The 24,889-nt window shown below is 51.5% G+C and overlaps 2 non-coding genes across 2 annotated transcripts; both read right to left on the bottom strand.

Moving 5' to 3' along the window:
* Positions 1-13,001: 13,001 nt before the first annotated feature.
* TRNAQ-CUG (transfer RNA glutamine (anticodon CUG)) lies at positions 13,002-13,073 on the bottom strand. The gene has a single exon. It is a non-coding gene; the product is annotated as a tRNA-Gln (tRNA).
* Positions 13,074-20,719: 7,646 nt separating this feature from the next.
* On the bottom strand, positions 20,720-20,792 carry TRNAK-UUU (transfer RNA lysine (anticodon UUU)). Its single transcript has one exon. It is a non-coding gene; the product is annotated as a tRNA-Lys (tRNA).
* Between the last annotated feature and the right edge of the window lie 4,097 nt (positions 20,793-24,889).

Below are 24,889 nucleotides of genomic sequence, written 5' to 3'. Positions count from 1 at the left end.
GTGACTCCTACATCCCACCCCCAACATTTTCTGGTTGAACGAGGATGGGTCATTCAGAAAGTCATTGTGTTTGGATGTAAAGGTGTGAAATGATGGTAAAATTGACCGTTCTTCCTAGTTTAAATTCTGTAACTTCTACACTGGACAATAATACTCAGCTCTTCACTGGCCATGAATGAAAACCAGGTCTGCCGTATGAGAGACAATAATTCTACCGGAAACCACAAATGTTCAAACTATAAAAAAGTGACCTCTCCATTGTAGGCCACACTCACTGCTGGGGACCGACACTGGGATAGGGCTGACACTCAGAGGAGCTCTGCGCTTCTGGTCTCCATGGAATTATTTGGACATTAAACCTATCGGGATGAAGAGGTTCGAGTTACCTGTGCCCTGTTCCTTTAAGGCATTGGAGCAATGCTGGGGAGATTGAAGGGCACGGAGCTGGGGAGCAGTGTGTGCTCCAAGGAAAGTTGTTGTGCTCCGGTGACACAGGGTGGGTGTGGGGGTTTTGTAAGCCGTGGGGTTTGTATACAGATAAAGTTTACTAACCCACAGGTTCAAAGCTGTTCCTGCTCTGGGCTACACAGGGCAGTCGTTGCTGAGAGTGTAGCTCATTAGGTGAATATTTGCCTGGAGGGCAATGGTTTCCTAGTTCAAATCCAAATGACTCCCTTTAAAAACTTTTTCAAATGAAAATTGATTTCCAGACCCATCTCCAGCGTGTTCAGGAGTCCGCTGAATGGGGATGCTTGAAATGAATGTAAACACTCAGCAGTTCCCCTTGCAAATGTAGAAAACCCAGCAGAGCTGTCCAGCAGCTGAAATCCGCTCCAGTCCTCACGTCTCCAAGAGGGACACTCTGTATTTGGGGCATGTGCGACACCTCTGGGACGATGACAGGTGAAAAAATGCTGGATTCAATGACAGCTGAGACCACAGGAGGGGAAGGCGAATGGCAGCACCGCTCAGGGTCATAACACTCAGACCCGGGGCTTCACTGTCACTACCCCTGTGTTCGTCCTCATTTATATCTTAAGAAACACACCCTTCCCCCTCCCCCACACACTGTCACACCCAACCTTTTCCCCTGGAATCCACCCCAACCCTGCCCTACCCCTCTCCCCCACACAGGCCATGGGACACAGCCTCTCTGTGACTCACCCAAGTCGGGACTTGCCTCTGCATCGCCCTAACAAGGGACCAATGAGCCTACAAATAGAAAAGACTTCCCTTTGCTTCTTCAGAGTCTCGTTAACGTCACCCAGGAGAAGTTCCAGCACCGGATGGCTCAAAGCATGAATCTTCCCCTCAGCAGCGGAAGGTGGGAACCAGCTCGATCACACAGAAGGAGGCTCCCCACCTCTGCTGCTGCTGTCCTGCAGTCTTTCATATGGATTTGTTTTAGGTAATGTAACTCCCTCGCCCCAAATCCATCCATGGAACAATAAGACTGGGGACTAACTGTGGGCTCCAGTGGTGCAATCGGTAAGCACGCATTACCGATAGAGCAGTGATCTGTAGGGTGATGTTTAGGTTAGTTCAAACCTCACCGGGAGCACCAGCTTTCTTCAAGCAGGTGGCTTCTGCCAATCATTTTGCCCTTCGGAAAATACAATTCCAGCCCAGCAGACACCGAGGTCCCTTCCTTTACCGAGTGCAGGGTAGATTTCACACATCTATAAGGCTCTGCTCTCCATCAGCCGCCTGTGTCGGGAGGGGTCAAGCCAAGCCCAGAGCTCTGCCCATCCTGTGATTCTTCATCCCCTGACTCCTGCTTGGGGGGTCTTTCATGTGGGTTCCCACGTCTGAACCCCAGAGTTCAGAGTGGGGTAGGAACCCTGAGAGCTAGACTGGATGCACCTGGAGCTCACGTCCTAGCCTTTATAATGCCCAACCCCCAACTCATTCCCAGGGTTCTAGCTGAAGCCAGAGCATTGCCCTGAGAGGCCAAGAATAGGTTTTAGTCCTGAAGAAAGCAGGACTTTCAGCACAAAGGGAAAACTGCACAAGCCCAACTGCGAGCCCTCAATTGCCTGATCGGAAGTCAGACACCTTATCCATTAGGCCACATGAGAAAAGCCTTTCCAAGCACTTCTTTGGAAAAGGTGGACACTGTGTTTCTCGGGTCAGCTACTGAGGGGGGCAGAGACTCTCTGGGCACAAGAAGTCGAGTTCCCAGTGAGACGTGAGACTTAATTCTATGGAATCAAGTGCAGGACTTTGGCAGGACGGCTTAGGCATGGGGGATTGGGGTGCAGCAGGCGGGCCGGCTGTCTAGGTGCAGAGATTTATTGACCCTGAGGTGCAGGAGGGAGGAAGAGGAGGAGGAATTGGCAGTGGGCATGGAGAAAAAGAGGATGGGGCGAGGCTCTCAGGCAAGCCTGGCCAGCTCAGTCCACAGAGCATCAGACTTTTAATGGGAGGGACCAGGGTTCAAGCCCCTGTCCAGGCACTCAGCTCTTGTGTACCAGGAGCCAAATCATTCCTGGTGATGTCCAGAGCCATGTGTGGGAAAGGGAGGCTGAGACTTGTGCACCCTGCTCTGTGGCAGGGATCCTGGTAGATCAGACTCAGGTGTTGGATCATATTAAAGAAGTTCTGTATTAAAATCACAAATGAGTTTGATTCCCCATAGTTTAAGTTCCAGGGTATTGCTGATTAAGAGGCCTCTTGGTTTTTTGTACTGTTTCCCCCTCTGTGTGAAAGTTGCAAGCTGCTAATTGTGTGAGTACATTCTAAGACAGAGTCTATTCTCAAAGCAATTCTGGCCCGCCCTGGCTGATGGAGCACAGAGCCCCGCGACTCAATGGCAGGTCGAGTCGGGGCCGCGTAACCCACCCTCCCCGTGCTCCAGGGCTGGGGAGGCTGGGGCTGCGCAGCCCACTCTGGGGCTGGGAGAAAGCTTGGGGGCATGAGCCTGGGGCGGGAGCTGGCAGCTGTGGTGGCGGGGGGCTCTGGGCTCCAGCGGGGTTTGTGGAAAGGGCAGGGCCTCATGCAGAAGGGGTGGGGTGGTGGTTTAGTCTCCCCCAGATGGAGGTTCACATCCCGCACACGGTGTTGCAATGGAAGAGGCTGCCCACTCTGCACTTGTAGCGAGGGTCCCCCACTACGTGGCCATGCAGAGGCTTCAGGAGACAGGCGGGTGACAGCAGGGGAAGGGGCGACGCAGGAGGGTGACAGCTAGGGAAGGGGTGAAGCATCAGACAGGCAGATGATGGCAGGGGGAGTGGCAATGCAGGAGACAGGCGGGTGATGGCAGGGGAAGGGGCAACATGGGAGACAGGCGGGTGATTGCAGAGGGAGACAGGCAGGTGATGGCAGGGAAAGGGGCGATGTGGCAGATGAGAGGCTGATGGCAGGGGAAGGGGTGCTGTGGGAGACAGAGTGGCGACAGCAGGGGAAGGGGCAACGCAGGAGATGGGCGGGTGATGGCAGGGGAGGGGGCGACGTGGGAGACGGCCGGGTGATGGTGGGGGAAGGGGTGATGCGGGAGCTGGGGGGTCAATGGCAGGAGAAGGGGCAACATGGGAGATGGGCGGGTGATAGCAGGGGAAAGGGCGACACGGGAGATGGGTGGGTGATGGCAGGGGAAGTGGCAAAATGGGAGACAGGTGGGCAACGGCAGGGAAAGGGGCGACGAGGGAGACAGGCAGGCGACGGCAGGGGAAGAGGCGACGCAGGAGACGGGTGGGTGATGACAGGGGAAGGGGCGACACGGGAGACAGGTGGGTGATGGCAGGGGAAGGAGTGTTGCGGGAGATGGGCTGGCGATTGCAGGGGAAGGGGCGACGAGGGAGCTCCCAGCAGCAGGGAAATGACAGGGCCGTGGAGTGGCAGTGACGCAGAGGGAACAGGGCAGACTGAGAGCCAGTTGAGGGAGTGGCAGCAGCAGAAGCTGAGGTGTCGCTCGATGCCTTCCCCTCCTTCCCCCACCCCTGGGGTTTGCTGACTTGGGGAGTGGGGGTTGGGGGAAGGAGCACGGAGTGGGGGGGGTCTGTTAAAGGAACATTCGATGGGACTGTCACACCGGTCGGGGAGAAACTGAGGTGAAGGACACTGCCCAGAGTACTCTGGGGTGGGAGTTTTGCTTATGATGTACATTTGAATTTGTGATTGTAGATTTAACTATAATTAATTGACAGACCTCATTTTTACTATATTAATTAAACCCATAACTTTATTTACTCAAGCCTAAGAATTAGTGTCACTTTATGTTTCTCTGTCCTAGCAAGTATGAACTGGATTTTGTGACTTTCTGGAAAATACAGTGAGATTAAATGTGGGGAATTCAGTCTCTGTGTCTGTGACTTGATGTTTTCCACTCACGGTTCATTGCACGCACTGAAATGCTCAGAGAGATTGAAGGGCTGATGTACTCTGGACACTAAATGGGCAGAGCTACGTCTCTCCGGGTGTGAGAAATCCACCTTCCTAACCAATGTCTTTCAACTGACCGAAGCCCTGGCGTGGATAGCACTAGGTGGATGGAAGAATTCTTCTCTCAACCTGGCTACTATGGTGATGGGAAAATGCCCCCGATCACCGTAGCAACTGTCTACTCCAACGTCCTACAGCCATGTTTTAAGTGCAGACAGCCTACGGGCAGGTCTACACTACGGGGCTCAGTTGACCTAAGTTACGTAACTCCAGCTACGTGAATAATGGAGCTGGAGTTGATGTAGCTTAGATCGACTTATTGCGGTATGTGCGCCATTCTGGGTTGACGGAAAAGTTTCTCTTACGACTTACCTTATGCTTCTCATTCTGGTGGAGTACGGGAGTCGACGGGAGAGCGATCAGGGGTCGATTTAACAGGACTTCGCTAGACCCACTAAATCAACTGCCCCCCCCGCCCCGGTGGATTGATCGTCGCGCATCGATCCACTGGCACATAGAGACAAGCCCTAAGAGTGAGACCAGCTGTGGGTCCCATTGGCACTGTGAATGCTCAGACACTGACCCTGCAACAATGAGATCACGCTAACGCTTCCATAGTCGGCAGGATTCGAACCTGCGCAGGGAGACCCGAGTGGATTTCTAGTCCATCGCCTTAACTGACTTTTCAGTTTTTCTCACTACATTATAGTTCTGTACTCTGGGAGTTCTCACTTCCCGTTGTTTGCCCAGACCAGCTCCCCCAGAACACTCACTGCTGTGCCATTGCGCACCTGTGTCCAGGCTGAAAAGCGAGAATTCCTGCCCATTTCCCGTCTGACTGGATCACGATGAGAGTGTGTTTGTGTTAATGCCATTGCTATAGACTGTTCATTTCCAACTTTGACCATTCACACAGTCCCTTTCCCGTTCAAATCTCCAGCCACTCAGGGATTCCAATAGCAGGGGTCAAGGTTTCTCTGGGGCACTGAAATGTCTCAGGGCGCTGATGCGTGAACTCAGCCTTGCGTTCCAGCCTTATTGTTTCACGGACTAACAGCAGCAGCAGGAAGAAAGAGCCGAGCGTTCCTGCTCCTTACAGAGGCGTTTGATTTTGCTGCTTTCAATCCTTGGGCTCCGCTGGAAGAAGGAACAATTCAGGTGTCATTGAACTGAAGGTGGGAGATGATTTCCTGACAGGGATGGCTGTCTCCTATTAAAGGTGTTTATCTGGTACCATGTAGCAGGCAGGCCTTGTTCCCAGGTCTGTCTGAGGAAATAAAGTTTCTGTGCAAAATACTACAACTTGTAACGGAGAGGAGGGAAAGGCGATGGGACCAGGACATAAGGGATGAAACATAACATGGTTCTTTCATGTGCATTAACTCTGAAAAGGGATTGATCTCCACTCCATTGTATTTGAAGGGATGTTTAGTTTTACCCTGGGTAAAATACAAGGCTGAAGCCATTTTATGGGGGGGTGACACTAGGATTCAAAGGTTAGTTAGTGTGATAAAAATAGTTTTAAAAAAGTCAGTTTAAATGTGAGCTGGCTGTTATTAAAGGCGTTTTCCCCAGGTCAGCTCCAAAATTTCTTCTAGAGACACCCTGGGTTCCCTCATGCCTCACTGGGAACTAAAGGGAACCCGCTCCCCCCTCCCCCAGACTGCCACCAGTGCTGCCCTTAGCTTCAGGCTGATTTTTCTGGGGAGGGGAAATGGAATTGACTCGTTTGCTGCTGGGAAGTGAGTCAGGCCAGTTCTCTGGGCACCAGAACTTCCAGCATCTTCCCAGTCCAACCCAGGCTGCTGCCCTGTCCCAGCCACTGCCCCATTGAGGCCCTGCATTTTGAATGTAGAGCAGCATACCTCAAATTTGGGGATTTTTCTACAGCCAGGAGAGCCTCCTGGGCAGAGATGCAGATGGGGGGAAAGCAGCAGCCTCTCCCTGCAACGTCCAGCTGTTGCTCCTGGATGCACTGCCTTGGTGTTTGCTGGCGCTACCAGCAGGGGATCGGCGTCATGTACCTCCCAGCCCCTTGGGCTCCAGGCAGCGCATCTGCAGACATGTGGGGCTGGGGGTGTTCTTGACGGGGTAGGTAACTTCAACTCCGCAGTCAGCTGGTGAGTTCCCAACTCACCTATCAGGAGGCTGAGAGGTTCTGGGGGAAGACTTTGGGCTCCAGCTTGCCAGGGCTCCAGGAGTGGGCTTGGGCTGTTTACAACAGGCAGCTCAAGAATGGCATCAGATGAGCAGACTATTGCTTTAACTACTAAGACACCTTGCCCAATGAACAGCCTCTTATTTCCTTGTTTCTAAGGTCTTTGCTTCCTGCAACCTTTTCCCCAAGTTCATTGGCTGGCTGGGCACGGGAGGGTCTGTATTATTAAAAAAGACCAAGTGCCAGGGACAAAACACTCCAATCCTGCCTGGTGCGGGGAGCTGGGTTTGCTCTTCAAATTCTGTAGTTCGTAAATGTGCAGGTCTGGGAATGTCCCACAGAAGAATTTCTAATGGACAGCTGGCTGCAGAACAGTGAAACTGCACAGAGCTCCTGTGGAGGACAGATGAGAATTAGAAACATTTTGAGGATCATTTGGGAATTTAGCCTTTGTTGACAAGGTTTGTCTCTGTTCCTATTTCACCTTTCGGTGTTATGCAGAGGGATCTTTGGCTTATTTTTGCGAGCTTAATAACTATCTCCAAAACTTTATTTACTCAAACCGGCACTGGTGGGATAAGGAACAATTCAGGCTGTCAGTGAACTGAAGGCGGGAGATCATTTTTTGACTGGGAGAGGGACACCTCCTCTTAAAGGTGTTTGTCTGGCTGGCAGCCCTGGTTCTCCAGGTCTCTCCTGAGGGAAGAAAGTTTCTATGCAAAATACCAAAACTTTTAAGGGAGAGGAGGGAAAGGTGATGGCCGCACGATGGGGCCAGCATGAACCACAACGTGGTGCTTTCACGTGGGACGACTCTGAACATTGACTGATCTCCACTCCCTTGGATTTGAAGATATGTTTACTTTTGGACTTGGTGAACTGAAAGGCTGAAGCAATTATATCCGGGGTCTCAAACTCCCAGCCTCCAGGACATTTGCGGCCCGCAAGCCTCCCCAGTGTGGCCCGCAGGGCTCCAGCAGTTTTGGAGCTGGGTCTCACCCTTGGCCCCACCTGGTGCCCCCAGATGCTCTCCCTCCCCACTCCAAGGGCCCCGGAGCTGAGTGGCATCTTCCTGCTCGCTCCAGTGGCTACCGGCCCCTCCCTGTGGCCCCGGGGTGGGGGGGGCTGAGCCTCCATGTGCTGCCCCTCCCTGAGTGGCTCTGCGGCCAATGGGATGTTGTGGGGGTGGTGCCTGGGGGAACAGGGGTCAGATGCCCGCCCTGCCTTGGAGCTCCAGGTAAGTGCCGCACCTCCGACCCCCTCCCAGATCCTGCATTCCCACCCCACATACCCCCCTCCCACCCCCAACTCTCTCCAGAGCCTGTACCACATCCCCCCAGGCCCCAAACTCCCTCCCAGAGCGTGCACCCCCTCCCCCTCCCCCCATACTCCTTCCCTCCTTCCATTCCCCAAGGCCCTCCCACAGCCTGCACACCCTTCTTCCGCAGCCCCCAGCCTCCAAACTCCCTCTCAGAGCCTGAACACCCTCCCCCTCCTCCTGCACCCCCACCTCCTGCCTCAGTTCAGAGCCTCCACCCAGGACCCAAACTCTGTCCCAGAGCCTGCACCCCAGATCCCCTCCCTGACCCAAACTCCCTCCCAGAACCCAACCTCTCACTCCTGTTGCACCCAAATTCCCTCCCAGAACCTGCACGGCATTCACCTACCCCAGACCTCTTCTCCCACCCAAACTCCCTCCCAGAGCTTTAGGAAGGTGGGGGCAGAATTTTTTGGGGGGTGGAGTTTTGGGGAGCAGGTTCTGGGCAGCATGAGTGACTTTATTGGCCAACTGGGAGAATTTGAGGATTGGCACTGGCCCTAAGGTAAAGTGAGTTTGAGACCCTGCTTTAAGGGATTGGAGCAATGCTGGGGAGATGGAAGGGCACAGAGCTGGGGAGCAGTGTGTGCTCCAAGGAAAGTTGTTGTTGTGCTCTGGTGACACAGGGCGGGTGTGGGGATTTTGTAAGCTGAGGGGTTTGTAGAGAGATAAAGTACACTAACCCCCAGGTTAAAAACTGTTCCTGCTCCAGGAATCCTTTGTTGACAGTGTAGCTCACTGGTTGAATAGTTGTCAACAGGGCAATGGGTTCCTAGTTAGAATCCAAATGCTTCTCTTTAAAAACTTCTTCAAATGAAAATCAATTTCCAGACCCATCTCGAGTGTTTTCAGGAGTTTTCTGAATGGGGAATGCTTGAAATGAATGTAAACACTCAGCATTTGCCTGGCGAATGTAGAAAACCCAGCAGAGCAGTCCAGCAGCTGAAATCCGCTCCAGTCCTCGCGTCTCCAAGAGGGACACTCTGTATTTGGGGGATGTGCGACACCTCTGGGACAATGACAGGTGAAAAATGCTGGATTCCAATGAAAGCTGAGACCACAGGAGGGGAAGGTGAATGGCAGCACCGCACAGAGTCATAACACTCAGACCCGGGGCTTCACTGTCACTACCCCTGTGTTTGCCCTCATTTATATCCTAAGAAACACACCCTTCCTCCTCCCCCAGACACTGTCACACCCAATCTTTTCCCCTGGAGCCCACCCCAACCCTACCCTACCCCTCTCCCACACACATGCCATGGGACACAGCCTCTCTGTGACTCACCCAGGTCGGGACTTGCCTCTGCATTGCCCCAACAGGGGACCAGTGAGCCTACAAATAGAAAAGACTTCCCTTCCCTTCTTCAGAGTCTCGTTAACCTCACCCAGGAGAAGTTCCAGCATCAGGTGGGCTCAGAGCACCAACCTTCCCCTCAGCAGTGGAAGGTGGGAACCAGCTCGATCACACGGAAGGAGGCTCCCCACCTCTGTTGCCGCCATCCGGCAGCATTTAATATGGATTTGTTTTAGCTAATGCAACCCCCTCATCCATACATACATTCATGGAACAAGGAGAGAAGCCCCTAACTAGGGGTTCCACTGGTGCAATGGGTTAGCACATAGTACTTATAGAGCAGTCCTGTCTGGAGTAGTGTTGAGGTTGTGAATTCAAACCTCACCTGAAGCACTGGTTTTCTTTAAGCAAATGGCTTCTGCCAATCATTTTGCCCTGTGGAAAATACAATCCCAGCTCAGAAGACACAGAGGTCCCTCCCTTTACCGAGTGCAGGGCAGATTTCACACATCTACAATGCTCTGCTATCCACCAGCCATCTGTGTCAGGAGGGGTGAAGCAGAGCCCAGCGCATGGCTCGTTCTGTGATTCTTCACCCCCCTGACCCTCCTCAATCTTTGCTCCCCAAACCGTGTTTGGGAACACCCTTTTGGCTATGAGACTAAAACACTGCCTGTGTGTGTGGTTTTTGTTTATACCTCTATGGGCCTGTGCAGTGTGTGATTTTCTCTTTCTCTCTGTGTGTTTTTCTCTGTTTGTATCTTCATGTGCATCCGATGAAGTGAGCTGTAGCTCACGAAAACTTATGCTCAAATAAATTGGTTAGTCTCTAAGGTGCCACAAGTACTCATTTTATTTTTGCGAATACAGACTAACATGGCTGTTACTCTGAAACCTGTAAATTCACTGTAACTTTTCAAAATATCCACAGCTTTGCCAATTTTCACCAGGAATTTTTCTCCAGCAACCAATTCTCACTTGTTCCCTACCACTTGGTGACCATTTCCCCAGGGCACTGTCACTCTCAGGGTCCTGATTTCCCATTGACCCTTCCCCCTTCTATTGGGACTGGGAACTAGCCAACCAAAAAACCCCACAAAGTTTTAATAAAGGGTCAACAGTCCCCTTACACAAGCCAGCTCCGTGAGGGTCACTGATGACCAGAGAAGGCAGCAGAAACTGGTCCCATGGTGTAAATGTCAGCACTCAGGACTCTGAATCCTGCAATCTGAGTTCAAATCTCAGTGGGACCTCATTGTAAATCCCTGGAGCTCAAAGTACTCCTGTCTCTGACTGCGCAAGAGCAAGTTGTTTACCTTCTACTGGGTGACTCGTGGCCACTCGAGCAAGGTCTTTGGGTGGGATGGCTGCCATGGTTTGGGGCTCTGGAACTGGGTACTGATGCCTGCAGTCCTGTGGTTTGACCTGGTGGTTGGGATTCTCGCTGCTTTACCTGATGCCCACAAATTTGGCCCTTGCGCTTGCTGTCACACTTTTCAACTTTCCCACATGGCACTTGAAGAAAGGAGTGGCAGGGCCAGGCTTCATAGTCAGGGCCAGGCAGGAGGGAGGAAGAGTCCCAGGATGGAGCACAGGACACCTCTCCTCCTCTGGGCACCTAGAGCAGAGGTGGCTGGTGCTGACAGCTTCAAGGGAAGGTTTATAAGCCACAGAGCCACTGGGGGCAGTGCAAGAGGAGGCGGGGACCATTCCTATGCATGGCCAGCAGACGGACATATGTCACCAGGTCGCCAGCCTGCAGTGGGTGTTTAGCATGGCAGGGATTTCGACTCCAATGCCTTAACCACTCGGCCATCGCAGCTGCGAGCACACTAGTGCTTCAATGCCACAGAAACTGGTAAATAATCACAGTGCCCAGGCTTGAAAAGAAAAGAAGGACTTGTGGCACCTTAGAGACTAACAAATGTATTAGAACACAAGCTTTTGTGAGCTACAGCTCACTTCATCGGATGCATACAGTGGAAACAATAGTAGGGAGATTTATATACATAGAGAACATGAAACAATGGGTGATACCATACACACTGTAAAGAGAGTGATCAGGAAAGGTGAGCTATTACCAGCAGGAGAGGGAGGGGGCGGAGTACCTTTTGTGGTGATAATCAAGGTGGGCCATTTGCAGCACTTTACAAGAACAGTAGGAGGGGAAATAAACGAGGAGAAATAGTTTTACTTTACATCCACTCCCAGTCTTTTTTCAAGCCTAAGTTAGCTGTATCCAGTTTGCAAATTAATTCCAATTCAGCAGGGTCATAAATATAAAGGGAAGGGTAAACACCTTTAAAATCCCTCCTGGCCAGAGGAAAAACCTTTCACCTGTAAAGGGTTAAGAAGCTAGGATAACCTCTCTGGCACCTGATCAGAATGACCAATGAGGAGACAAGATACTTTCAAAGCTGGAGGGGCGGGGGAAACAAAGGGTCTGGGTCTGTCTGTGTGATGCTTTTGCCAGGGACAGAACAGGAATGGAGTCTTAGAACTTAGTAAGTAATCTAGCTAGATATGCGTTAGATTCCGATTTCTCTAAATGGCTGAGAAAATAAGCTGTGCTGAATGGAATGGATATTCCTGTTGTTGTGTGTTTTGTAACTTAAGGTTTTTCCTAGAGTGATTCTCTATCTTTTGAATCTAATTACCCTGTAAGGAATTTACCATCCTGATTTTACAGAGGTGATTCTTTTTTACTTTTTCTTCTATTAAAATTCTTCTTTTAAGAAGCTGATTTTTTTTTATTGTTCTCAAGATCCAAGGGTTTGGGTCTGTGGTCACCTATGCAAGTTGGTGAGGATTTTTATCAAACCTTCCCCAGGAAAGGGCAGTTAAGATTTGGGAGGATTTTGGGGGGAAAGACGTTTCCAAAAGAACTCTTTCCCAATAACCGGTGTTAGACTTTTGGTGGTGGCAGCGAAAGTCCAAGGGCAAAAAGTAAAACAGTTTGTACCTTAGGGAAGTTTTAACCTAAGCTGGTAAAAGTAAGCTTAGGAGGTTTTCATGCAGTTCCCCACATCTGTACCCTAGCATTCAGAGTGGGGAAGGAACCTTGACAAGCGTCAATCTCAATTACAAGCAAGCGAAACTGTCAACTCAGAGAGAGTATCCAGAGTAGCATTCGTATTAGTCTGTATCTGCAAAAAGAACAGGAGGACTTGTGGCACCTTAGAGACTAACAAATTTATTTGAGCATAAGCTTTCATGAGCTACAGCTCTCTGCATTGGATGAAGTTAGCTGTAGCTCATGAAAGCTTATGCTCAAATAAATTTGTTAGTCTCTAAGTTGCCACAGGTCCTCCTTTCCTTTTTTCAGAGAGAGTAGTGTCAATTGAGCGGTTTGTGTTGTAAGGTGTCCATGTCAATTACAAAGCATCACTTAGAGTTAATTAATGGCTTACAAGGTACTTAGAGTCAATTGACAGTTTGCAAGCTTTAACACGGACACTGTCAGCAGCTAAGGAGAGCTGCAAATCAATATTGCAGAATTACAATTATTTCAAAAAGGGGAATTACAAATATTATAAACAGAATTACAAATATATAAAATATGCCAACAGCCTGGCCCTGGCACTCCTTTCTTCAGGTGCCATGTGGGAAAGAGGAAAAGTGTGGCAGCAAGTACAAACTTGTGGGCATCAGGTGAAGCAGCAAGAATCCCAACCGCCAGGTCAAACCACAGGACTGCAGGCATCAGTAGCCAGTTCCAGAGCCCCTACCCATTGCAGCCATCCGACCCAAAGACCTGGCTCCAGTGGGCAGGAGTCACCCAGTAGGAGGTAAACAACTTGCTCTTGCGCAGCCGGAGATAGGAGTACTTTGAGCTCCAGGGGTTTACCACAAGGTCCCACTGAGATTTGAACTCAGATTGCAGGATTCAGAGTCCTGAGTGCTGACCATTACACCATGGGACCAGTTTCTGCTGCCTTCTCTGGTCATCAGTGACCCTCACGGAGCTGGCTTGTGTAAGGGGACTGTTGACCCTTTACTAAAACTTTGTGGGGTTTTTTGGTTGGCTAGTTCCCAGTCCCAATAGAAGGGGGAAGGGTCAATGGGAAATCAGGACCCTGAGAGTGACAGTGCCCTGGGGAAATGGTCACCAAGTGGTAGGGAACAAGTGAGAATTGGTTGCTGGAGAAAAATTCCTGGTGAAAATTGGCAAAGCTGTGGATATTTTGAAAAGTTACAGTGAATTTACACATGAAGATACAAACAGATCGACAAACACACACAGAGAAAGAGAAAATCACACAGTGCAGAGGCCCATACAGGTATAAACAAAAACCACACACACACACACACACAGAGCCATACACACATAAGGGAAAGCCACTCAAACATACAAAGAACAAATCCACACCAAAAAAACAAAACACAAAAACCACACATGAAAAGAATACTAAGCAAAAACCAATATGCATGCAAAAATCATACACACACACAAAACTGGGCAAGGCATCCACAAAAATCACCCAAAACCCACATGCACATCAACACGACAGACACAAAACAGACCAAGATACAGAAGTCAGGCAGGGTTTGAGTCTCACAGCCAGGAGGGTGTGCACACAGGTGATTTGGGGAGCAAAGATTGAAGGGGAGTCAGGGGGTGAAGAATCACAGGATGGGCAGCGCTCTGGGCTCTGCTTGACCGCTCCTGACACAGCAGCTGGTGGATAGTGAAGCCTTGTAAATGTGTGAATCTGCCCTGCGCTCAGTGAAGGAAGGGACCTCGGTGTCTGCAGGGCTGGAATTGTATTTTCTGAAGGGCAAAATGATTGGCAGAAGCCATCTGCTTACAGAAAACCAGAGCTTCAGCTGGGGTTTGAACTCACGACTGCAGCATCACTCTATAAGTCCTGTGCGCTAACCCATTGCACCACTGGAGCCCACAGTTAGGGGCTTGTCTCTTTAGTCCTTGGATGGATGGGTTGGTGGGGGTTGCATTACTAAAACAAATCCATAGGAAAGGCTGCAGAGCAGCAGCAACAGAGCTGGGGAGCCTCCTTCTGTGTGATCGAGCTGGTTCCCACCTTCCGCTGCTGAGGGGAAGGTTGGTGCTTTGAGCCCACCCGGTGCTGGAACTTCTCCTGGGTGAGGTTAACGAGACTCTGAAGAAGCGAAGGGAAGACTTTTCTATTCCGGCTGATCTTCATCTGTCTCCTGTGGCCCTTCAGGCTCTCTGCTCCCCTGTTGGGGGGATGCAGAGGCAAGTCCCGACCTGGGTGAGTCACGGAGAGGCTGTGTCCCATGCCATGTGTGTGTGGGAGAGGGGTAGGGCAGGGTTGGGGTGGGCTCCAGGGGAAAAGGTTGGGTATGACAGTGTGTGGGGGAGGAGGAAGGGTGTGTTTCTTAGGATATAAAAGATGGCAAACACAGGGGTAGATACAGTGAAGCCCCGGGTCTGAGTGTTATGACCCTGTGCGGTGCTGCCATTCACCTTCCCCTCCTGTGGTCTCAGCTATCATTGAATCCAGCATTTTTTCACCTGTCATCGTCCCAGAGGTGTCGCACATGCCCCAAATACAGAGTGTCCCTCTTGGAGACGCAAAGACTGGAGCGGATTTCAGCTGCTGGACTGCTCTGCTGGGTTTTCTACATTCAGAAGGGGAAGAATGTAAGTGCTGAGTGTTTACATTCATTTTAAACATCCCCATTCAGCGGACTCCTGACCACACTGGAGATGGTCTGGAAATCAATTTTCATTCGAAAAATTTTTTAAAGGGAAGCACTTGGATTTGAACTAGGAACCCATTGCCCTGTAGGCAACTATTCAACCAGTGATCTACATTCTCAGCAAAGACTGCCCTGTATAGCCCAGAGCAGGAACAGCATTGAACCTGGGGGTCAGTAAACTTTATCTGTATACAAACACCATGGCTTACAAAATCCCCACACCCGCCTGTCTCCCACGTCGCCCCTTCCCTTGCCATCACCCGCCTGTCTCCCATGTTGCCCCTTCCCTTGCCATCACCCGCCGTCTCCCACATCACCCTTTTCCCTGCTGTCTCCTGTGTCGCCCCTTCCCCTCCCGTCGCTCGCCTGTCTCCTGCATTGACACTCCCCCTGCCATCACCCGCCTGTCTCCCGTGTCACCCCTTCCCCGGCCATTGCCCAACTGTCTCCTGCCTCGCCCCTTCCCCTGCTGTTGCCTGCCTGTCTCCTGTGTCACCCCTTCCATCACCCTCCCATCTCCCACGTCGCCCCTTCCCCTGCCGTCACCTGCCTGTCTCCTGCAGCCTCTGCATGGCCACGTAATGGGGGAACCTCACTACAACTGCATAGTGGGCAGCCTCTTTCATTGCAACACCAGGGGTGGGGCATGAACCACCATCTGGGGGAGACTAACCTCTTGCCCCGCCCCTACCACCTGAGGCCCTGCCCCTTTCACAAACCCCGCTGGAGCCCAGAGCCGCCCCCCCACTGCAGCAGCCAGCGTCCGCCAGAGGCTTGTGCCCCCAGGCTTTTTCCCAGCCCCAGAGTGGGCTGCACGGCCCCAGCCGCCGCAGCCCCGGAGCACCGGGAGGGCGGGTTACGCGGCTCTGACTCGACCTGCCATTGAGTCACGGGGCTCTAAGCTCCATCAGCCGGGGTGGGCCAGGCTGCGGCCGGGACCCAGGCCTGGGCAGCATGGCCGTGCTTCCCTGACGAGGCATAAGACAGGCCAAGGGCTGTGTGCATCCAACAGGGAAGTGGGATGGAGGTGTCTTCGAGCCGGCGCATCTTGTCTGTTTCTCCCTTGCCGCTTGAGTGGAGGTGGAAAGGGAGCAAAACATGCCAGGTTCAAGGTTTTTTCACTCTGCCATGAGGATTGAGCCCAAGCCCCTGGCATGGCTGCGGGGAGATGGGATTCTGGGTCTTGTCCAGCGCACTCTGCGGGACACCAGCTGAAACCACTGAGGCCAAGAGGGACAGTTTTCAGGTGGCAAAAGGGAAACTTTGAGGCTCCCAGCAGGTCTTGAGGAGCAAAGAAGTAGCACAGGGTTACCACCATCCCTGGGTGGGCTTGAACCACCAGCCTTTCGGCCAGCAGCCGAACACGCTGACCCCTTGTGCCACAGAGACACCTAGAGACTGATGTGCTGTTACCAAAGCTGGTGCCTAGTAGCATGCACGTGTGGGGCAGAGTGTTGGGGTGCGGGAGGCAGTGAGGGGTGCAGGCTCTGGGAGGGAGCTTGGTGCAGGAGGGGGCTCCGGGCTGGGCAGGGTGTTGGGGTGTAGGAGGAGCTGTGGGGTGTAGGCTCTGGGGGGGGGATTTGGGTGCAGGAGGGGTTCCGTGCTGGGCACAGTGTTGGGGTGCGGGGTCTGGAGGGAGCCCCGGGCTGTGATTTGGGGTGCAGACTCCGGCTGGGAGGTGCTTACCACAGGTGGCTCCCAGTCAGGAGCTGGCTGCTGGCATGTCTGTGTGTGCGGCCCCTGGGAGGGAGGGGGGCAGCGGGTCTCCATGTGCTGACCACACCTGCAAGCACCGCCCCTACAGCTGCCATTGGCCGGTTCCAAGCCAATGGGAGCTGTGGGGACAGTTCTGGAGGTGGGGGCAGCGCGTGGAGCTGTCTAACCCCCCACTTTCCCCACGGGCCCCAGAGATGTGCCAGCAGCCAGTCGGGTCTGGGAGGGGCCCGGGGCCAGGGCAGACACGCAGCCTCTGAGCCCCGCTGCACTGCTGGACTTTTAGAAGCAAAGAGTGTGGGGCTGTCACTGAGCTGAAGGGGGGAAATGGTTAACTGAAAGAGATGGGAGAGGAATAAAATAGTCCCAGAAGCAGAGGTGCTGGAATGCGGGGGAGGGAGTGGGGCCTGGCCCCCAACTTTTTAAGGTTGGGGAGACTATGCCCTCCATCTCTTTACCAGCCCTAAGGACAAGGGACTGCAGGAGAGGGTGGAGAGGAGCAAGCAGGGGCCGGGGTCTTGGGGAGATGGGGCGATGCGGGGTTGGGATCTTGGGGGAATGGGGGGGTCAGGGGGATGGGGTGGGCCACAGTTTGGGTGCCTGTGGCCCTCACACTTTCAGGGGGCTTCTGAAGCTCCAGCCCACAAGGATGACAAAAGATTAGCAGGCTACTGTTTTAGGTGCTCAGCGCCCACTGACAGCAAGCTCTCACCCGCACCCCCCACCTGCTAGCCGGCCTGACCCACAACCTCCTCCTCTTCTCCTTCAGCCAGTGATCAGGTGTGTGGGAGGAGGGGGGAAAGGAAGAAATAGGGCGGCATGGCAAAATACTGGACAGGGGTGGGGAGCAGGGCCTGAGATGGAGCAGGGGTCAAGCAAACCCCAGGAACTCTCAAAGTCAGCACCTCTGAGTACAGAAGCCTCCCCTGTGTTATATCAGTAAAATAAAAACCAGCAGGATCTTATTAAAGGGGAAAAGGCAAAATGCCACATTTATTGTGAATACAGAAAGAATCATAGTAAGCAGTTAGTTATAGCTATAATATTCCATTCAATTTTATATTTATTCACACATTCATTCATACACACACACACAGACGTTCTGCAAGGTTGTTATCATAGTTACCAGCATTAGAGTTGCTCATGCCAAGCCACTGGCCAGGTGGCCTGGACATGAGGAGGGAGCAGGGCCTTGTCAGATGCTCATCTGATGCTCCTGGAAGTTGGTTTGCAGAATCAGACCCCAAAGTTCTCACTTTGTAGAGTCCATTTTTATAGGAATTTCTTCCTATGCCAGTCTATGGGAATTGCTTCATCATGCTGTTGCTGAATCAATCAGCATATGGTACATTCCTGATGGCTCCGTGCTGCCAGATGTTATCTTGTTCTTTGGTTCTCCCATCCTTGAGGCTGTTGGGTGGATTCCAGTCTGCCCTCCAGGGGCCCTCCGGTTGTTTCCACTTGACGCCTTCTTCAGCCGATGGACGCTGGATTCTTAGACTGGCACCTCCCTGATCATTCAGTTATTATCCACACCAAGCATCCATCCACATACATCCTCTATCTCTATTTTAATTACAATTGTTGACAAACCAAGATGAATACAACAAAAGGGCGGGGAGTCTCTGGGTGCTGTTTCTGTTCTTACAGAGTATTGCTTTGAGTCTCTCTCTGTGTGAGTAGTTGTTGTCATAAAGAATTGCTTTGAGAATAGACTCTGTCTCAGAATGTACTCACACAATTAGCAGCTTGCAACTTTCACACAGAGAGGGAGAGAAACAGTACCAAAACCCAAGAGACCTCTTAATCAGCAATACCCTGGAACTTAAACTATGGGGAATCAAACTCATTTGTGATTTTAATACAGAACTTCTTTAATATGATCCAACACCTGAGTCTGATCTACCAGGATCCCTGCCACAGAGCGGGGTGCACAAGTCTCAGCCTCCCTTTCCCACACATGGCTCTGGACATCACCAGGAATGATTTGGCTCCTGGCACGCAAGAGCTGAGTTGCCTGGACAGGGGCTTGAACCCTGGTCCCTCCCATTAAAAGCCTGATGCTCTGTGGACTGAGCTGGCCAGGCTTGCTGAGAGCCTCTCCCCATCCTCTTTTTATCCACGGCCACTGCCAATTCTTCCTCCTCTTCCTCCCTCCTGCACCTCAGGGTCAATAAATCTCTGCACCTAGACAGCCGGCCCGCCCTCTGCACCCCAATCCCCCATGCCTAAGCCTCCCTTCCAAAGTCCTGCACCTGGCTCCATAGAATTAAGTCTCACATCTCACTGGGAACTCGACTTCTTTTGCCCAGAGAGTCTTTGCCCCCCTCAGTAGCTGACCTGAGAAACTCAGTGTCAAGGTTCCTTCCCACTCTGAACTCTAGGGTACAGATGTGGGGACCTTCATGAAAACCTCTGAAGCTTACTTTACCTGCTTAGGTTAAAACTTCCCTAAGGTACAAATTATTTGCCCTTGGATTTCCACTGCCACCACCAAACTTTATCTGGGTTCCTGAAAAAACGGAGTTTGGACATGTCTTTCCCCCCAAAAATCCTCCCAACCCTTGCACCGCACTTCCTGGGGAAGGTGTGGTAAAAATCCTCACCAATTTGCATAGGTGACCACAGACCCAAACCCTTGGATTTTAGAACAATGAAAAAGCATTAAATTTCCTTACAAGAAGACTTTTAATAGAAGTAAAGGAATAACTTCTGTAAAATCAGGATGGTGAATACCTTACAGGGTAATTAGATTCAAAACATAGAGAATCCCTCTCGGCAAAACCTTAAGTTACAAAAAAGACACACAGACAGGAATAGTCATTCTATTCAGCACAGCTATTTTCTCAGCCATTTAAAGAAATCATAAGCTAACACATACCTAGCTAGATTACTTCCTAAGTTCTAAGACTCCATTTCTGTTCTGTCTCCGGCAAAAGCATCACACAGACAGACACAGACCCTTTGTTTTTCTCCCTCCTCCCAGCTTTTGAAAATCTTTTGTATCCGCATTGGTCATTTTGGTCAAGTGCCAGAGAGGTTACCTTTAGCTTCTTAACCCTTTACAGGTGAGAGGATTTTTCCTCTGGCCAGGAGGGATTTTAAAGGGGTTTACCCTTCCCTTTATATTTATGCAAGGCTGATGGCTGCAGTCCCTCAATCACCGCTGAATACGCTGTGGTCGCTGAAAGAGAGGCTTCTGCTGCTGTGTTGGATTTCCTCTTCGCTGGCGAAGGGCCCTCTGGTCTCAGGTCAGACCCAAGGACACTGTGGGACTCACCAACAGGTCCAGTGCTCACCGCTGGGTCAGTTCTCCCCCCATATGGGTGTTTCCTTGCCTGGGTGAATGAGCCCCCAGACTGCTGCTCCCCATCCCCTGGGGTCCCACCACTACCCCGACCCAAAGACAGCTCAGTCCCCACAAGTGCTCCCAAGGTGGGGTGAGAGACTCCTGGTGCTCCACTCCCCATCTCCACCAATTCCGCACTCTCCTTCACCTGGTCTCCTGACAATTCAGGCCCCAACACTGGCCTGGACCCAAGCCTCCCAGGGACTGGCACACACAAAAACCTTCTTCCTGGGGGAGGCACAGGCCCACCCCAGGCACTGCAGACACATGCTCTTCCTCCCACTCCACTCCTCTTGCAGATGTTTCACGCTCCTCCAAGTCCCAACCAGCAGCCCCGCCACCTGCACCCCTCTCCAACTGGGGGGGGCTGAGTCCCGCCCTCCTCCCCACTCCCACGAAGGGAAGCTGAGTGCTGGGTGAAACCTAACGCTGATGGGGCAATTCTTTCAGACTCTCCACGGAGCCCACATCACTCTGCTGTAGGAGGGAGCCCTCAATACGAAGCAAAAGCTCCAAACACTCCCCACACCCTGTCTCAGACAGGCCAGCCAGATCAGCACAGCCACGTGAAGGCAGAAAAAGAGGCAAGGAGACAGAGCTTCCACCTCCACCCTGTGAGATGCAGCCATCTGGGAGGAACCTGCTATATGCCCAGAGGCCTTTATTCCTCCAGCCTGTGAGGACAGAGGGGATGTCAGGAAGTTTCCCCTTCAATCCCACACACAAAAGGCCCTTCTTAGGAAAGGCAAAATCCTGAAGAGAAAAGGACATGCAGAAGGATGCCAAAGTGATAGACTTTTATAATCTTGGGAAATAGCTCATTGCCTGACCAGGGACTTGAACCCTGGACCCTCAGATTAAAAGTCTGATGCTCTACCAACTGAGCTAGCCAGGCTCACAAAGAAAAGGAACAAGTTCATGCAGAGGAGAAACTAATCAAGAAAAAGAGAGCAGGAAACAATAGAGGAAACCTGCTGCTCTCTCTCTATCTCTTCCCAGCCCTAGGCCTGGTCTCCTCCTCCCTCCAGCACCCTGAGGCATTTTGCCAGCACAATGCCCAAGTCAACTCCACCCTCCCCAAACTCTAGAAGGCCCAGCTCATCAACCTGGCCACTCTTACAGCCTCCTCTCCAGCCCTGACCAATAGGGAGGAGGATTGAGTCTCCCTCCCTCAGGCCCACCCTTCAGCTTTCCTGGGTAAAGACCAACACCGCCAAAGTGACTTTGGGCCAGCAGGTCAAACAAGCGGGCTGCCTCCTAGGCCTTGCTGCAGCCCAGCTGCAGGACTCAGAGTAAATCCAGCTCACATCCCTCCCTATAGGGCTCCAGGCAAGGCCAGCCTTCTGGATCCAACGTCTCCTCTGGCGTTCAAGTCACAACTGCAAGCAGGCAAAAGACTGGCTCCCACATTTGAAAGAGCAAGACAAAGCCTTGAAACTCCCCCTATGCTTAGGTTTGAAGCAACAAGTCCAAAAGTCCCACTGAGATCTGAGCTCAGCTTGCAGTATTCAGCACTCTGACAGCTGACGTTTACGCCATGGGACCCGATGATGTCACAGTCTCTAGACACTTGTGGCCCTCAGCTGGCAGGCTTGAACTCTGCACTTACAGCTCTCCAGCTGCTCCCCCTCTCTCTGCTGCTCTCGCCCTTCCCTTGGTTTATCATAGTACCTGGCCCCACTTTCTGCCAACCAGAGACTCTGCTTTCTGGGCCCGCTCCTGTGGAGGTGGGCTTCTATCCTGCTTCCTAGGACTAAGCAGCAGAAAGAGGCCTTTCCAGGAAATGGTCATGGCTTCTGGGAATCCCTGTGTGGCTCTGGACACCACCAGGAATCATTTGGCTCCTGGCATACAAGGCAACTTAAAAGCTGAGTGCAAGGCCAGGGGCTTCAACCTTGGACCCTCAAAGTAAGAGCCCGATGCTCTACTGACTGAGCTAACTAGGCTTCCTGATAGAATCTACCGCTTTGACCACAAGAATGAGCAGGCAGGCAAAAGAGAGGCAAAAAAGGGCCAGAAACCCCTCCTCTTTTTCTCCGCAGCCACTGCCTTTCAGCAGGATTCCTCCTCCTCCTCCCTCCTGTGCCTCAGTGTGACTAAATCTCTGCACCTAGACAGCCAGTCCATCCGCTGCATCCCAATCCCCCATGCCTAAGCCTCCCTGCCAAAGTCCTGCACCTGGCTGCATAGAATTAAATCTCACATCATGCTGGGAACTCGACTTCTTGTGCCCAGAGAGTTTCTGACCCATAAGTAGATGACCCGAGAAACACAGTGTCTGCCTTTTCTGAAGAAGTGCTTAGACTCCCTCATCATGTGGTCGGATGGATAAGTCATCTCCCTGTGGATCAGATGATTCAGGATTGGAGTTCCTCCATGGTTGTGCTTGCTTTGGTTAAAAGTCCTGCTTTCTTCAGGGCTGGATCCTCTTCTTGGCTACTCAGGCCAATGCTCTGGCTTCAGCTAGAGCCCCAGGAAGGAGTTGGGTTTGGGCGTCACAAAGGCTAGGGCATGAGCCCCAGGTGCGTCCAGTCTAACCTTTGCCATTCCTGACTTGCCAAAGTAAATGGGCAGCTGCCCAGGCTAGCGTGTAGAGCAGTTTCCCTCCTCCAAATGTGCACCTGTCCCTGTGCTTGAGGGGGCTAAACAGCGCCTAGGGGGCTGGGTGTTTCTCTGCTTCTCGCCAGCGGAGGAAAGCCTCTTGGGGTAAAATCTCCTGCCCCACTGCAAAAGTGAGTACCTGGAGTGGGAATGGTCAGAGGCCCCACTGGCGGGGCTGGCCCTGTTTTCCTACCATCTTCTGATGCTGGCCACAGAGCAACAGCAGCTGCCTCACATGCTGGTCTGTGGGTGGCCTTCAGTGAGTGTTTGGCATGCCAGGGAACAGGTTGGCCGGGTGTCATTGTGGCTGTCTGCTGGCCACGTGCAGGCACGGTCCTCCCCTCCTCTTGCCCCACCCTCGGTTGCTCTCTGGCTTTTTAGCCTTCCCTTGGAGCTGTCAGCACCAGCCACCTCTGCTCTAGGTGCCCAGAGGAGGAGAGGTGTGCTGTGCTCTAGTCTGGGACTCTTCCTCCCTCCTGCCTAGCTCTGACTATGAAGCCTGGCCCTGCACTCCTTTCTTCAAGTGCCATGTGGGAAAGAGGAAAGACATGGGCAGCAAGCACAAGTGCCAAACTTGTGGGCTGTCAAGATTCCTTCCCCACTCTGAACTCTAGGGTACAGATGTGGGGACCTGCATGAAAGACCCCCTAAGCTTATCCTTACCAGCTTAGGTTAAAACTTCCCCAAGGTACAAACTTTTACCTTTTCTCCTTGAACCTTTATGCTGCCACCACCAAAGTGTCTAACAAAAATAATAGGGGAAGTGCCCACTTAGAAACGTCTCCCCCCCAAAAAAATATCCCCCCCAAGCACTACACCCCCTTTCCTGGGGAAGGCTTGATAAAAAATCCTCACCAATTTGCATAGGAGAACACGGACCCAAACCCTTGGATCTTAAGAACAATGAAAAATCAATCAGGTTCTTAAAAGAGAATTTTAATTAAAGAAAAAGTAAAAGAAAAACCTCTGTAAAATCAGGATGGTAAATACCTTACAGGGTAATCAGATTCAAAAACATAGAGAATCCCTCCAGGCAAAACCTTAAGTTACAAAAAGACACAAAAACAGGAATATACATTCCATTCAGCACAACTTATTTTATCAGCCATTTAAACAAAACAGAATCAAATGCAGATCTAGCTAGATTGCTTACTAACTCTTTCCAAGAGTTCTGACCTGCATGCCTGCTCTGGTCCTGGCAAAAGCATCACACAGACAGAGAGGAACCTTTGTTTCCCCCCCGCTTCCAGCTTTGAAAGTCTCTTGTCTCCTCATTGGTCATTTTGGTCAAGTGCCAGTGAGGTTATCCTAGCTTCTTAACCCTTTACAGGTAAAAGGACTTTGCCTCTGGCCAGGAGGGATTTTATAGTACTGTATGCAGAAAGGTGGTTACCCTTCCCTTTATATTTATGACATGGGCATCAGATGAAACAGCGAGAATCCCAACCATCAGGTCAGACAGCAGGCATCACTAGCCAGGGTGGCAAATTCTAGGGCCCCAACCCATTGCAGCCATCCTGACCAAAGACCTGGCTCCAGTGGGCATGAGTCACCCAGCAGAACAGAAATGACTCACTCTTTCACACTTGGAGACAGGGAAGTTGAGCACTTTGAGCTCTAGGGCTTTACTACAAACCAATACAAGGTCCCAAAGTGATTTGAACTCAGATTGCAAGATTTAGAGGCCTGAGTGCTGACCATTACACCATGGGACCAGCTGATGCTGCTTTCTCTGGATATCAGTGACCCCCACGGGGCTGGCTTGTGTAAGGGGGCTGTTGGCCCTTTATTAAAACTTTGTGGGTTTGTTTGATTGGTTAGTTCCCAGTACCAAGAGAAGCGGGAAGGGCCAATGGGGAATCAGGACCCAGAGACTGACAGTCCCCAGGGGCAATTTGGAGACGCCAAAGCTCCAAGTTAGCCAGACTGACAGAGCAAGCAGTCTAATGAGGAAGTCATTATGTTGTACCATGGGTACTGTGCTATATAATTGGTTATGTTCTGGCTATATACAGTGTATGTTTTATAGTAAGAATTAAGGTATTAGAATAAATGAATAGGATAGTGGATACTAGTATTAGCCATTTTCTTTTTATTCATGCCTTGTAAGTAACAGACAGGATCTTGTCTGTGTCTATGTTAATTAGATCAGAGGAATTTTGAAGGCCTAGGCCCCAATGTAGGAAAAGATAGTTGCAAGATTTAGTAAGGCCTAATTTACGATGCCTTACTTGTTCAACATAAAACACTGCCATTTGTTACCTTTTGACGGTCTCCGCAAAGACCTGTTGTGTGATTGAGGAATGTATGCATCAGGGAAAGATAAGGTGTGAAGGCCATTTTTGAAGCCAGATGGCTAAGGGAGGAGAAGTGAAGAGACTGAAGAGACTC

Source organism: Eretmochelys imbricata, chromosome 22 (assembly GCF_965152235.1).
Source record: "Eretmochelys imbricata isolate rEreImb1 chromosome 22, rEreImb1.hap1, whole genome shotgun sequence".
Taxonomy (NCBI): domain Eukaryota; kingdom Metazoa; phylum Chordata; order Testudines; family Cheloniidae; genus Eretmochelys; species Eretmochelys imbricata.
The sequence above is the reverse complement of the archived record's forward strand: the minus strand, read 5'-3'. Positions and strand labels throughout refer to the sequence as shown.